Genomic DNA, 15,860 nt, shown 5'->3' with positions numbered 1-15,860 from the left:
TACAATACAAAGCTAAGACAGCACTGCAAATTTGTCGAAAGATGAATTATGAGTCTGGGAATAAATGAGGCAAGTTGCTAGCCAGGTCAGTCAGGGAACAAAAAGCAGCAGCCTACTTCCCCCACATTATACGTCCAGACGGAGGTAAGGCTACACAACCGAAGCAAATAACACATGAGTTCAGGGACTTTTACCACTCATTATACAATTTACCGAACAGGGACCACCCCAAGCGGACATAGACAATATATTACATCCTCCCAAATCTTTCCTAAGACCTGAGTGGCAGGAAACCCCATGTGGGAGAACTGACCAATGGTTAATTTGAGTGGTCACAAGGAAGGTCTCTCATAAATGGGGGGGCTCACTGAGCAACACAAACATGAAAGATACACAAAGACCTGGAGTCTATGGAATCTCTTTATCTACTCCGATGAGGGGACAATCCTCCTAGGGACATAATATCACGTTGTCCTGGAATGGAAACGTTCTCCCTCGCCCTGTCTTTCTGCTTCTTCCTTTCCATCCCCCTTTCCACTTCCCTCACTGTTCTATTTTTTGTTATTCTAATGTTTTTAAGGAAAGAGACACGGGGAGGATCCTATCACTTTATGAAATCCCATGTAAGTTGATTGTTATGAGTATACAGCACACGCTTTGATGGCATCTGCTCACATGAACGTGACAGTTTAGCAAGATGTTGATGAGACATATGTAATGCTTACATTCACACATTCATACATTAACATTCAATGACAATTACATCAATGTTGTAATGCTGGGTTTTCTCCCTTTGTGCACTCAATAAAAATTTATATTTAAAAAAAAAGAAAGGAGGGGGCATGGCCTAGTGCATGGAGAGGTAAGACGTGCCTCTGTGGAGCTCCCGCACACGCCGGGCACACAACCACTTGCTCACCCGCTCAGACACCACAAACAGGTCGGTAATGGGGAAGAAAGGTGGGGGAGACGGTCGCCGTTTTTTTACCCATTTGGGGCATGATCATCACGCCTCCCCCCCGTCCAAGATGGCGCCGGCCCGGGCCTCAGGCACACACTCTGCCTCACAGGGAGCTGCATCTCAGCGCTCCGCAACTCACACGAGAACCAGACAGCTTGCCAGGTCCCCCGCAGACTCTGAAACTGGCTCAGCCCGCTTGGCCTGCCATTCCCCTGACTCTCATAGATCCTATGGCGGATGGGACATGGAAGCTTACATTAAAGCCCTCCCTACAAAACATGATTTTGAGGCCTGCGTGCAGAGACTTGAGCGCTCTTACAAGCAAGAAATCACAGAGCTGTGCAGGGATGTTACCAACAGATTGGAAGAGGTGGAACATAACGCGGAGGAAACCGCGACCATCTTGCAAGCCCATAAGGCCGCACTGCATGAGCACACTTTGCAAATCCAACAACTGATGTACCATCAGGATGATCAAGAAAACAGGGCCAGACGTAACAATATACGCATACATGGTCTACCTGAATCTGTAGAAACCAAAGACCTGGCCCCTGCAGTCATCGCCATGTTTAATGACCTGCTGCACAAAGATAAGGATGCCCATCTGGAGCTTGATCGTGTTCACCGAGCCCTTGGGCCCCCGGAACCCCAACCTGGAACACCCCAGGGACGTTATCTGCAGAGTGCACTTTTATGCGACCAAGGACGCCATCATGCAAGCCACACATACTCAGGAAGCCATACATTTCAATGGCTCCCCAGTGACTTTACTCCCCAACATTTCCAAGCTGACCCTGGATATGCAGCGGGCCCTGAAACCACTTACTGGGGCCCTCCAAGCAAAACAAATTAAATATCGATGGGGATTTCCATTCGTCCTCTGCATCCCATGAAGGGAAGTCTGCGACATTCCGCACTCTGGCGGACCTCCCGAGGTTCCTCTGAACTTTTGAACTACCACAGATCCCCATTCCGGATTGGCCTCTCCAAGCGGCCACCCCAGGTTTCCAGGTCACCGCGGACTGGCAAAGACAATCTAAAAGGAAGACCAAACGCTCCAGGACGGAAAACCTCCAAGACACCTGATGGATGAATACCTGATGCAGCTACCTTGACTAACTTTTTTTTTTCCAGCTCCTTCACAGGCTTCTGACCAGTGAAGATGCACCTGTATACACTGTTACTGGGACTTTATGTTAATTTACCTAATCCATTATCCTCTATTTCTTAACTGCTTGCGCAGGTCTCATTACCCAGTTTCAGGGTACAGGCCCCCCATGATAGGGGGGGCCTGTTTGGTATTGCACAAATTGCCCCTCTCTCCCCTCCTTCCTCATCACCCCCCCGCCTGATCCCTCTCCTCACCCTTCCCCTGCCTCCCCCCATTGGTGATGTGACCTGTTCTCCATAGGAAAGAGTTTCCCTGTGTACTGCTGGACGCATATAGTTTGGATGTGGACCCCTGGGCCCACATATAGCAGTTTAACATTCCACTAGCATTACCAGGTTTTGAGCTTTATAATAACTAGCAGAAATTGTAAATGTGTTGCCCGGCATGTGCGGGCCTTTTTTGTGTGTTGACCACGTTTCCCCCACTTAGGGTTTTCAGTGCCCATAGCGGTTTTAGCTGATCTGTTGATTGCAACTTTAATAGTACGGCCTATCTGGCCTGATTTTCTTATTTTTCTCTCTTTCTCTATGTCCCCTCTCTTCCTCCTTCTTCCCCCCTTCTCCCCCCTTCCCCCACCAGGAGCCACCAGTTCCTTCCTCTCCACCTCTCCCCCCCCCCCCCCTGAAAAAGCGAGCTTCATCTTTGATGCTCACAATAAACCCCATATTTAGTCCAATCTATGGCAGTGCTAACCTCGTTGAAATTTCCCTCTCTTAATTGCAGAGGCCTTAACACCCCGGAGAAGAGAAGGCAGATTCTATATCATTTTCACAAACTGGGGACTCAAGTATTGCTCTTGCAGGAGACCCACTTTAGATCAGATGCTATCCCACAGTTACCGTCTAAATACTACCCAACTTGGTACCACAGTACCAACCCCTCAGCAAAATCCAAAGGCGTCTCTATTGCATTTCACGTCTCTTTCTCCCCAACTGTCCTTGACACCTACATTGACCCCCAGGGTAGATATGTTTTTATCAAATTGTCATATTTTAACATGATTTATACTGTGGTTAACATTTACTCTCCCAACCAGGAGCAGCAGCATTTTCTCACCAAAGTGATCGCCCGCCTTAAACGGTTTGGCACGACCAACGTGATCCTGGGAGGGGACCTCAAAGCCACCTTGATACCACGCCTTGATGCCTTGACCGGTAAGTCATCGATCTCCCCAGTCTCTCTGACCAAAATTCGCACACTCCTATCTGACTTATCTTTAGTGGATGTCTGGAGACTGTTACACCCTACCATTAAAGACTATACTTATTTTTCCCCGGCCCATTCCTCTTACAGCCGACTTGATTACTTTTTTGTCTCTCAATCCTTACTGGATTACTCCCCCTCCGCCTCTATAGGCCTTACCCTGTGGTCTGATCATGCCCCCATTCACATGGGCCTGGGCAGGTTGCCCCCTCGACATAAAAGATCGTCATGGAGGCTTAACGACAACTTGCTCTCTGACTTAGTTTGCACACAGGATATCGTACAGACGATTAAACACTTTGCAACTGATCATGCCCACGATACCACCAACCCACTTATCCAGTGGGAAGCACTTAAATGCGTTGTTCGGGGTAAACTTATTCAACATGGTTCCCGTATCAAGCGCGTGCATACGGTTGATATCGCACGTCTCCTTAATACTATAGCCACTTTGGAGGCTTCACACAAGCAAGCTCCGGTCGCTACAATGCTACTAGAACTCACTAACGCCAGGAGAGACCTAAAGCAAATTTTTTCTCACCGCAAGGCGATTGCGAGGGATAAAGGGCGCTTTGCCCATTACTCACGTGCCAACAAATGCGGTAGACACTTAGCGCAAACCCTTCAACCCAGACAAGCCAGGAAGCCCATCCCATTTATTATCTCCCCAACAAAAGGCAAAGTGATGAATAACGTGGCCATAACGGAGGAATTCTGCCAATATTACTCCACTTTATATAATCTTACCCCCTTGTCTTCCACTTCCCCACCTCACCTGCAAGACCTATCCACATATGTCCAGGATACTGCGCTCCCCACTATACCAGTTACTGACCAAGTAGATTTGGAATCTGCCTTTACTGATGCAGACTTTCTGGCGGCCATAAAACACCTTAAAAAAGGTAAGAGCCCAGGCCCAGATGGGTTCTCCGCACACTTCTACAAGACTTTTGCACCCCAACTTATCCCCTTTTTAGTTAAAGCTTTCAACGCCATTGACAGGAATATTACCCCTCCCCCTGCCCTTCTCCAAGCCCAAATAGTTGTCATCCCTAAACCGGGCAAAGACCCGTCTCTATGCCCTAACTATAGACCTATCTCTCTTTTAAATATTGATTTGAAACTATATGTGAAGATTTTTGCTATCCGCTTATCACCTCTGCTCCCAGACATAATCCACAACAATCAGGTTGGCTTTGTCCCTGGCCGCGAATACCACCAAAACTGTCCACCTTATCCATTACGCTCAGCGTCACCAACTGCCGACCTGCCTTCTCTCCTGCGATGCAGAGAAGGCCTTCGACAGGGTCAGCTGGCCCTTTCTTCGTGCCACCCTGTCCCAACTAGGCCTAGGACCTACTATGCTCTCTCGCATCATGTTCCTATTCTCCACACCTACAGCCAAGATCCTGGTAAACGGCTCCCACTCTGACACATTCATGATTGCTAACGGCACTAGACAAGGCTGCCCTCTCTCTCCTCTCTTATTTGCATTAGTGATTGAACATTTGGCCCAGGCTATCAGAGCCAACCCTAACATACATGGCATCCACACCCCTTCCGCCCAATACAAACTCTCCCTATACGCAGACGATCTCCTCCTCTGTTACTCAACCTCACATCAGCATACCCTCCATACTGGCGGAGATAGACCGATTTGGCCGTCACAGTAACTACAAGCTGAATATCTCAAAAATGGAGGCACTCAACTTAACAATGACGCACACTGCCCTCACTTCCCTCAAGAATAATTTTTCTTTTCAGTCGCAAGAACACTCGATCTCTTATCTAGGAACAGCCATCCCAAGACATCTCCCAGACATATGTTCCCTTAACTTCAGTCCTCTTCTTACAAAGCTTAGATGCCTCACTGACAGTCGAATGGACCTCCCATTGTCCTGGTTCGGTCGCATGCATACCCTGAAGATGGACATACTCCCCAAACTCTTGTATCTCTTTCAAGCTCTTCCCATAGCTCTCCCGGCGGCGTTCTTCCGCACCCTACGTTCAATGGCCATCCGATTTGTCTGGCAGGGGAACCATCCCAGACTGAAACATAAACTCCTATGCTCCCCCATTGCAAAAGGCTTACCAGACTTTGAGCTTTATCATACCTCTACGGTGCTGTCCCGTATCTTGGAATGGTTCCCCCACCCCCTAGTCAAGGCCACTGTCTCTGTAGAACAAGACCTTTCCTCTATCGATCTCTGTGCGCTACTCTGGGGACACGACCGAACATTCAAGTCTCCTACGGGCTTATCCCCCCTTACTAAAGACTCTTTGATGATTTGGTACCGCAAACGAGAGACCTACTCACTATCCTCTGACCCGAGCCCCCTCACTCCTCTGTTTGATAACCCTGCCTTCCCAGAAGGCATTTCCATCCAAACCTTGGACGACTATGATAGGTCCTCCTGGCCTATAGCACAACAATTTGTTAACAGCACACTAGGTACTTTTGTCACAAATCGAACCGGCGCTTCCTCTAAAATTAACTGGCTTACTCATCTACACCTGACGTCCTTTTGCAAAACACTCCATGACTGCAATCAAGTTCATAGACCCTGTTGGGATATGAACAGTTATGCATGCTCCCAGAAACGCCCCGTCACACCCTTTCCCTACTTAACAAACTGATCCTGACCCACTCACATGGATCACTACCTAAGTACGCTAAAACCTGGTCAGAGGAACTTGGGAGAGATATAACCGATGAGGAGTGGAGTAGGGTCTTCTTCTTCACCCACAAATCAACGATTTCTAGTTACGCACAAGAGAAGAACTACAAGCTGGTGTCGAGGTGGTACCAGGTCCCGACCAATCTCAAAAAAATGTATCCCTCTACCTCCGACATTTGTTGGAGATGCAACTCCGCAAAAGGTACGTACATTCACATTTGGTGGGAGTGTGCTGTACTCCTCCCATTTGGACACAGATCTATTCAGATATCTATGAAAAACCGCTTCCGCCTTCTCCTGCCATTGCCCTTCTGTCTCTTCTCCCGGGCTCCATTAAATCGCAGAAAAACAACTTACTAAAATTTTTCCTCTGTGCAGGGCGACAGCTGATCCCGAGACATTGGAAAACCACCACCTCCCCATCCTTACTGGAATGGGTAGATGAAATTAACAACTTAATGCTCATGGAGGACATGCAAGCAAAGGTACTTGATAAACAGGCTAAATTCTCCTTTACCTGGAGTATATGGAGGCATTACTCTACTTCAGACAAATTAAAACATAGACTCATAGCAGTCACATCCACCTGAGCTATTGCTCTAATCTCTCTGGAAGACCTTGGGTCTTAGACACTGAAACTCCCAATCTCAAGGAAGCTCGCTGTCTCTTTGCCCTATCCCTTTCTCCTCCTGTCCCTCTTTTCTCTTTTATCTGCCTTTCCCCCCTCACCTCTTTCCCCCACCTCTTCTTCTCTCCTATCCTATCAGGCCTCTCTTGGCCTTTCTACGTGCCTACAGGCATCCTGGTTCACTAACTATTAACCGCCGCCTATTGAGGGTTCCAGATGGACCTTGTCCTTTTGGTCAGGCTCATCGTAGCACTACTATCCACCCTTCCTTGGTACTGGACGCAGTAAGTACCCATAGGGGCGCCCATTCCAGGGAGTAGGGTACTCGTATTGTATGATTTACGTGCTTACTACTGTGAATATAGCTGGGAACCCCAATGTACTACATGACTGTAACAGTATGCCTTCTCCTGCCATTACCTGTAAAGTATATACCGTGCTTAACATTGTTGGACCAGCCAGTCCATTGTTGGACACCTGGCTCTGTTTCCACCTTATGTTTTTTTTTTTACTGGCTTTACAATCTTTATTTGCCTATATTCTGATAAAAGATTAATAAAAACGTATTAAACCTAAAAAAAAAGAAAGAGCTAGCATATTACGGGTATAGCAATCAAACCACGTTCAACATGCTGGTGTAATCCGTGCAATCAGTTTAATATTTTTAAAATATCATAAATGAATGATGATGTGTGACCTGCATGTATATCACTGAACTCTAGATGAAAAATTAAACAGTAAGAGCTTAAACAACAGCATTTGCATAACTAATATGAGTTTATAAAGAAAAGAGAGATTTTGAATACTTACATTTCTTCTCCGTATAATGTGAAAGTGAAAGGCGATATGTTTGTATAGAGCCGATCAGACACACCTCATTCCTTGTTTTGAGTTTGTTTAACCACTTGCTTATCGGGCACTTTCACCCCCTTCCTGCCCAGACCAATTTTCAGCTTTCAACGCTCTCACATTTTGAATGATAATTGTGCGGTCATGCAACACCGTTCCCAGATTACATTTTTATCATTTTATCCCCACAAATAGAGCTCTCTTTTGGTGGTATTTAATCACTGCTGCGGTTTTTTATTTTTTGCTAAAAAAAAAAAAAAAATACCCCAAATTTTGAAAAAAAAGGGCGATCTTTTATAAAATTGTTATAAAATTTAGAAAACAGATAATTTTTCTCCCTCATTGATGTGCGCTGATGAGGCTGCACTGATGGGCACTGATAGGTGGTACTGATGCCGCGTACACACAATATGACTATCCGGCTGACTTAGTCCAGCAGACAATCCGCCGGACTTTGCAGCGGAGGTCTTTCCGAACGAGCGGATTTGCCACACACGACCAGACTTTTCCGGCAGACAATCCGCCGGACTTTTGCAGAGGTCCGCCGGACTTTTGAAATGAACGGACTTGCCCCCACATGGAGTAAAGTCCATTAATTTTGAACGTGACTCCAGGTAGATGGGACTACCGTGTGTGGGCAAGTCCGTTCATTTGAAAAGTCCGGCGGATTAGCACACAGACAGGCGGATTGACTTTTGGGAAGAAAAAGTTCACCGGAGCCCACACACGAGCCAATAGTCCAATCGTGTGTACCCGGCATGATAGGCGCTGATTTTTTTTTTTTATCTTAGAGGATACTATATTAGGGTGGAACGCAGAGCTGAGTTCCAATCGAGGTATGGAACGCACGTCAGGCGACCATTTTGGCCCAAAAACTGGAAGTGACATAAAGGGTTAAAAGCGCCCACAAAGCGACGCTTCCAAAAGCGCTTTGCAGGAGTTTTGCAGCGGTGTGTATTCACCACTCCAAAAGTGCTGCAAAGAAGCTGCTAGAAGGACTTTTTTTGACGCCCTGCCAGCTCAGCGCCTCAGTGTGAAAGCACTCAGGCTTTCACATTGGGATTGCAGATGAGGCTTCTTTCAGGTGCTTTACAGGCGCTTTTTTTTTTACGCTAAAGTGCATGAAAAATGCCCCAGTGTGAAAGGAGTTTCAGCTTGAAAGCACTCAGGCTTTCACATTGGGATTGCAGATGAGGCTAGTTTCAGGCACTTTACAGGTGCTTTTTTTTTAACGCTAAAGCGCCTGAAAAATACCCCATTGTGAAAGGGGTCTAAGGAAGGGTTTACAACAACTTTAATGTTTAATGGTTAGTGGGGTCAAATTGATGCTCATTTTCAACCTCTTATGAGTAAATTCAAACTAGTAGGATGGAGATTTTTTTTACTTGTTTCTCATCTGGATGAATGTAAGGGCTCTTTCACATGGGGCGGATCCGTGATGATCCGCCCTGTGGACATTCGCTTGCTCAGCGGGGGATCGCTCCGTTGATCCCCGCTGAGCAGGTAGATGACAGGTCTGTCTCAGCACACTGCGCAGGGATAGACCTGTCAAAGCGCCGCTTTCCCCTATGGCAGATTGGATGATGACGGACCGCAGAATCTGTCGTCACCCGATCCGATCTACATGGAAAAGTAGGTTTTTCCTCCGTCACACTTTTTCGGAATGGGTCGGATGTTAGCGGACATGTCAACGCTGACATCCAACGCTCCATAGACCTCTATGGAGCATCCGTTCAGGTCCGCCTAAGAAACTGACAGGCGGACCTGAACGGATCGGTCATGTGAAAGAGGCCTAACTCTAAATGTGAATGTGATTTCTGTTTCAGGAAAGTTGTATATGTTGTAATGCATATGTTCTAGGCACCAAAGAATTCTGTTCTCTATGAATCCATTCATGTAGCAGGAGTTTACGTTTAAGAGGCTTTTGAAGAAAATTAGTTGACTCATGGATGACTGATCAATTTCTCAAAACTTCCTTATGAACGTTCAAAGGAAATTCATTTGGCATATGGCCAACTTTACTGTAGCCAATGTTTCACATTTGCTTGCCAACACCCAATTGCATTGTGAGCCTCACTTCAGCAGTGTGGGGGTGTAGTGTAGTAGCTTGGGAGTGTCAGTAGGCAAAGTATTGACTCAGGCCCCTCTTCCTTCCGGGGCCACAGACCCCGGCTCTGTGACTGGCCGGAGTTGCGTGACGTCACTCCCGCGGGGGAACGTCAGTCACGGCACTCGCTAGTGAAGAAGTGGCACAGAGGGCCGTTTCTTCACAGCGCATGCACCGATGACATCATTGGTGCAGTAAAGGTAAATATCTCCTAAACAGCGCACATTTAGGAGATATTTACTGTACCTATAGGTAAGCCTTTTTATAGGCTTACCTATACAGTAGGTACATCTTCAGTATTGGGGGTTAAAACCACTTTAAAATGTATAAAAACGTAGTAAGTCACGTTTAAAATGGATTATAACAGTATCAGAAACCCTAAACTTCCGGTATTGGCCCAAAACCAGAGGAGAAATATGTTTTGGTAATCCTGTACTTGAAAAGGTCCTGTTACACCCAGACCACTCCAGTTCATATCTTCCTTTTATAGTACCCTGTTGCAGGCCAGGTCCACCCAACTCCACAATTTACAATCTCGTTGGCTGCAGGATATCCGGGATGTCTCAGATGACAATTGGGATGAGATCCTACACACTTACTTCAACACTACTATCTCGGCTAGGCATAGACTTTTTCAACTACGAATATTCCACAGAATCTATTACTCACCACTTTTTCAGATACATAAGAGGGACAACCCACTCTTATGCCACGTACACACGATCAGATTTTTCGGCAACGGGAAATGTTGGATGCGAGCTTGTTGGCGGACAATCCGGCCGTGTGAACGCTCCATTGGACATTTGTTGTTGGACTTTCCGCCAACAAATGTTGGGTAGCATGCTCTCAAATGTTCTGCCAACAGATGTGTGTTGACAGACTTTCCAATCGTGTGTACACAAGTCCGTCAGACAAAAGTCCATAGTACAAACACGTATGCTCGGAAGCAGAAGCGGTCGGTCTTGTAAACTAGCGTTCGTAATGGAGAATTAACATTCGTGGCATGGCAAATTATGAAATCTCAAAATGCAGCGCACAATTCTCTTCTTTAATGGGATAATAATAATAATAATGAAGCTGCTTTGCTGGTGATACTGATGGAGTTATTGAAAACAAATTTTCAAAGGCTTTTTTTGTTCCAGTGATATCAAGAATAATATTATTATGGTTTGTTTTTTTATTTGGGTAAGTTACCACAACACCATTATCCCGTAGTTTTTAAGATCAAAGATACAACTATGTTGGTGTCCCTTGTCAATTTTACATTGTATTGTATAAAATGTAACTGCCTCCTCCCAAAATGTAATTTGAAGTAAAACACATAGCCAAGTATTATTCTACACAATTTTTTTTATTGTGCATTAAAAAAATAAAACAAATACAATTAAACATGGTATCTGCCAATAGAACTTAACCAAAAAGTGCATTCTATGCATCCAAAAATAGAGAAAATATACCAAATCAAATCATTATTCAACCAAAAAAATAATGTCAAAGCAATAACTACAAGGCCAATAACACGTTATCTCCTCCGATTCCCCAACATGTCTGGTTGACGAATGGCCGTCCAGGAATGAACTGAAAGGCACAAATCAACACTCACCAAACTTCTACTAAAATTAAATTAGCAGAAGGAGCCCAAAGTGTGGTGCTAAAGAGCTGAAAAACCACGTAGTGCGTCTAGTACGTCGCTACGTTCGTAATTGTTGGTCAACATTTTTGTGGCCGTGTGTATGCAAGATAAGTTTGAGCCAACACCCTTCGGACAAAATTCCATGGTTTTGTTGTTGGAATGTCCGATTGTGTGTATGAGGCTTTAGTTATAAATGTCAAAAGCAGATTGGGGACCTTCTCCATATGCTTTGGGGCTCTGAAAAAGTTAGTCCGTTTGGTCACTAGTCACTCAATTTATTGTTACGTATTTTAAGATACCCAATATACAGTACAGTATGCAATCCAAAGTGGTGTGTCCTAGGGGTACTGGAAGATGTGGACCAGGGCATTCATCAGAAACAATTTTTATGATTTTTCTGTTCTATGCCAGAAAAACTTTTGTGTCACTTTATTAATTGACATATGAAGCCAGGGGATGTCCCCACAAGTTTAACAAAATGTGGGGTCCATGGGCTGCATTTTTTCCATACATGTAAGTTACCAGATGCCTGTTGTATTGTTAACTATTGAGGATGTGTGGCAAACCATATCTACTTACTTACTTACTCTTTATTTGATGTTTGGTTAGTACACAGAGGCATATACAGTACTCAGAAAAAAATTATAAATAAAGTTGCGCTAAAGTTACATGAAAAATGAAAATGAAAAGTCCAATACAAATTATTGAAATTAAAAATCAAAAAAACATCCTGTGTAAAGTTCAATGAAGAAAGAAGGAGTCTTTTTGTAATAAGGGACTCTCTGTTTCCAAGGAAAACCAATGATTAGGAAAATCAATCCTTTTTACGAATTCAGTGTAATCTTCTTATAAATCCAAAGTTGAAAAAAGTTTGACCCTTACCACAATGGGTGGACTCCCAATCAATGGAGTCGTTAGCGCGAGCAGACAGCCCTCTGCCGGGTTCTTTTGCGTGTAATCCGTTCCGTTGTGGTACTAAACGTATGGATAGGTGTGGATCATTCGGAAGTGATCGGCATAGGTTACAACAATTCCGTACGTCCTACTTCCCTTCTTGAACACTGTTAAGAAGTTTTTGCGGTAATTAATATTTTAAGTAATAAGGGTTTCTGAAAATATATGTAAGTTATATGTTTGGTGGTGAGTGATGATTTCTGAAGGTTACACTACAGCAGATCATATAGAGAGGAGTGGATTTGCTGAGTAGGTATCTATTTTTGAGTTACTATGTCAGAACAATGGGTGGAGTTATGCTACTTATCTATAGACTGAACCATATTGGGTATATATGCAAATGTGGGAGTTATTAGGATTTGCTGACATAACATCTTGAAACAGTATAAGAATGGGGTAGGAGTATGGGAATAGGAGGAATGGTGGGATGAGAAAGAATTCTACACTTTGGAGAATGTAGATCAGAAAACCTATTCCTCCTTCTGAAGCCATCACCATGCCATATGTTACCAGATGTCAATCTTGTCTTTGCTTGTCTTTCTGAATAATAAACGAACTATTGGACGAACGAAGGATTCTTCAATTACTACTCCTGAAAGTACGTTTGAAATGCCTTGGAAGGAAGACAGACTTACTGATTCACATATAACACAAAGACTTTGCTATTCATTAAGAAACGCCCCTGTGAGAGTTGTATCCAGAGTTGCTTCTACACTACATTACATTTTACTCTTCTCTTATACTCATTTTTTTACATTGTCGTGCCAGCCAAAATGATCAATTGTTTTCCCTACTCCTTGAAAAAGGAGGTATGTGCACACAAATTTGTCAAGTTTTGGGAAAAAATGATCAAAGAACCTAGAAGGAGGCGTTTGCGTCAGATGCGGACAAACGGTCCAGAAGAAAAACAGTGAAGGGTGAGTTTTTTTTCTCTTTGTTTTCTCACCTCTCTGTACACAAATAAAAAAATAAAAAAAGATACAGCCTACGAAGTTGATTGACAAGGCCAGTTGGACGGTATACTTCAAGTTATTTTTGGAAAATCCAGGACTTTGTGAAGACGTAATTTAGTTACGTACGTGAAGATATCTGCCAAGGTTAGTTCCTAAGAAGGTGAGAGAGTCTCACATAAGAAAATATTGGGTTGTTACCCAAGAAGAAAAAAGTGTTGAAATAGGAACAAAGACTTCACGTTATTTGAAAAAGTCACCATTGTTGGTACAAAGGCAAATGTACACTTTGGGTGAGCTAATATGGAAGTCGGATTTTGATGTTTGAAGATGGAAGGTCCAAGCACAAAGGCAAAGAATAGATCAACAGGCTATACACTACAGCACATTACAGCACACAATTCAAGAATTCAAGAAACAAGGCAAAGAGCTACAAAAGAAGAAAAAATGAAGATAAAGCAACGAACAACAAAGTTAAAGGGACATTATTCATCTCTTGTTTTATTTTAAGTACACACAGGACTATCATACTAACAAGGGGTGAGTGTGTTTGTTTATATAAAAGGGTAATATGGCAAAGGTTAACATCTCTAGGCTCAGAAGTAAGTCTCAGTATGATCGGGAAATCGATATATTTCATATGTATGGAATATAGGAATACATGCAGTAGTAAGGTAATTAATTAATTTATGTCAGAGTGTAAAGAAGTTCATTAAGAAGAAAATTAAGTTTAATGCTGCATGTATATCTTTATGTATTAAGCCCTGAACAAAGTTTTCAGAGAAAAATTATTGATTAAGATTGTGAAAGAACTGTATGAAATTGAGATAATGGAAAAAACATGATGTTTAGTGTTTTTTTACAAAAATTCTAAAGATTTGGTTGCAGGAAATAATAAGTTAAGGATTGAGCAATTTTTACAAACTTGGATTTGGTTATTAAATTAAAAGTAGTAAATTGTTCTAATTTACTTAAGGTTACCCAGAGAAAATATTAAAATATGAAAGTTTTGTTCAATCTAAAAAAAAAATTGTAAAAATAACTATTGTTAAAAGTTTTTGTAAATTAGTATTTCTGGTAAAAGTAAGGACTTTTGTTGTGGGAGGAGTTTTCTCGGGGAAATGGCCAATCGCAGGTCATGGGCAGGACCCAATCTGTGAGTTTCACGAGATTGTCTTCTAAACAATTTTTTGTCATTATTATAATCAGGAAAGTCATATAACATAGTGTACATGATTTTTCGTAGATGTACAAACAAAATATGTTTAAAAAGTGTTAAAAAAGTTAAACATTTTAAAAACGAGAAACAAGATTGTTACCGAATTGTACAGTGTAGGGTGTACAAAGCATGGTAGCTAAGACTGTCAGTAACAGATCATTCTCTGAAGAGTATGTGACATGTGAGGTGTGTATTACCAACAGAGAGATGCAGATCAAGTTACAGACTGGTCAGTCATGCCATGACATTTTTCACTTTAATGGATCAAAGCACAATATATGTTTGTGTTAAATTTTCCAGATACTTGGAAGAGGGTTCATTGATGAGGAAAATATATATTTAAAAGGTATCATTACTTACTAAAAGTAATTGTTTTGAAAAATAAGATTTTTTAGGCCTTAATAACTTTTTTCGAGAGTTCATTGAGATTTTTGCAGACAAAATATCTGTCTGAGTAAATTTTAATGAATTATATAGGCTTATTGTAGGGCAAATATATTTTTAATAACAAAAGATAACTTATATTCAAACATTTGAAGATCTGAAGAAAGCCCTTATGAATTTAGTATTTTTGGTAAATATAGAAATCTCTCTCAGTCATTTTACATTTAAATTTATGTGGATGATGAGACAGTTTCATTGGTATTTATAAATAAATGTGTTAGGGGTGCATTGTCCAATGCTACAGATCTGAGACATTGTGGGTTTAGCATCATTTGTTTTGAAAAACATCTTATGTTACACTAAAGGTGTTATTTCAAGGAAAACAGGAGGTGTCAATACACACAACTTTGTCTAATGGCAATTGAATGATAAAAAGATCAGTTGTAAGTGTGAGGGACAGAGCCACAGTTGTGTAAATTAATCATGAGAATGTCACTTTTTCAACTTTTAGTGGACGCATTGAAAGCTGAATTTAAGACTGTCATGTGAGCAGTCAGTGACAGAGCAGGTGTGCTTCATTCAATCATACTGTATGAGGGGAATGCTGGGTTCTGAAAAGAAATGTCAACATGATCACATTTCTTTCAGAAACAGAATATTTAGGAAAGCCCAACCTAAATTAATGTTCTTTTACAAAATTAAAATAAATTGTCGGTGTAGAGAAAAAACAGTAATCTGGCAAGATTATTCTTTTAGAAGATTTGATATTAGTAACAGGATAAAGAGGGGGACTATGACTATTTGTCTTAGTTAGAATCAGTACAGACTGATAAAGGAGATAACATTTATTGTAAAAATAAGTGGATTACAATAATAATGGATAGAGTTATTTTTAAATGAAAATATTTATTTTTGCATATCCAGGTACCTGACTGATTGATTGATTTTTTGTTTTAGCTTATAAAAATTCTGAACTACTCATTTTAGAACACTTTGTCATCAAACTTCTGAAAATTGTTTTATTTGTTTATAGAATTATCTAAAGTGAAAGAGGCCTAACCTGATACTACAAAGTATTGAGGGATTTGGCAAATCTATATAGATTGATTTATATTAGTTTTAT

Source organism: Lithobates pipiens, unplaced genomic scaffold (genome assembly GCF_037356315.1).
Source record: "Lithobates pipiens isolate NorthernLeopardFrog02 unplaced genomic scaffold, aLitPip1_a1.2 Scaffold_22, whole genome shotgun sequence".
Lineage (NCBI taxonomy): Eukaryota > Metazoa > Chordata > Amphibia > Anura > Ranidae > Lithobates > Lithobates pipiens.
The sequence above is the reverse complement of the archived record's forward strand: the minus strand, read 5'-3'. Positions refer to the sequence as shown.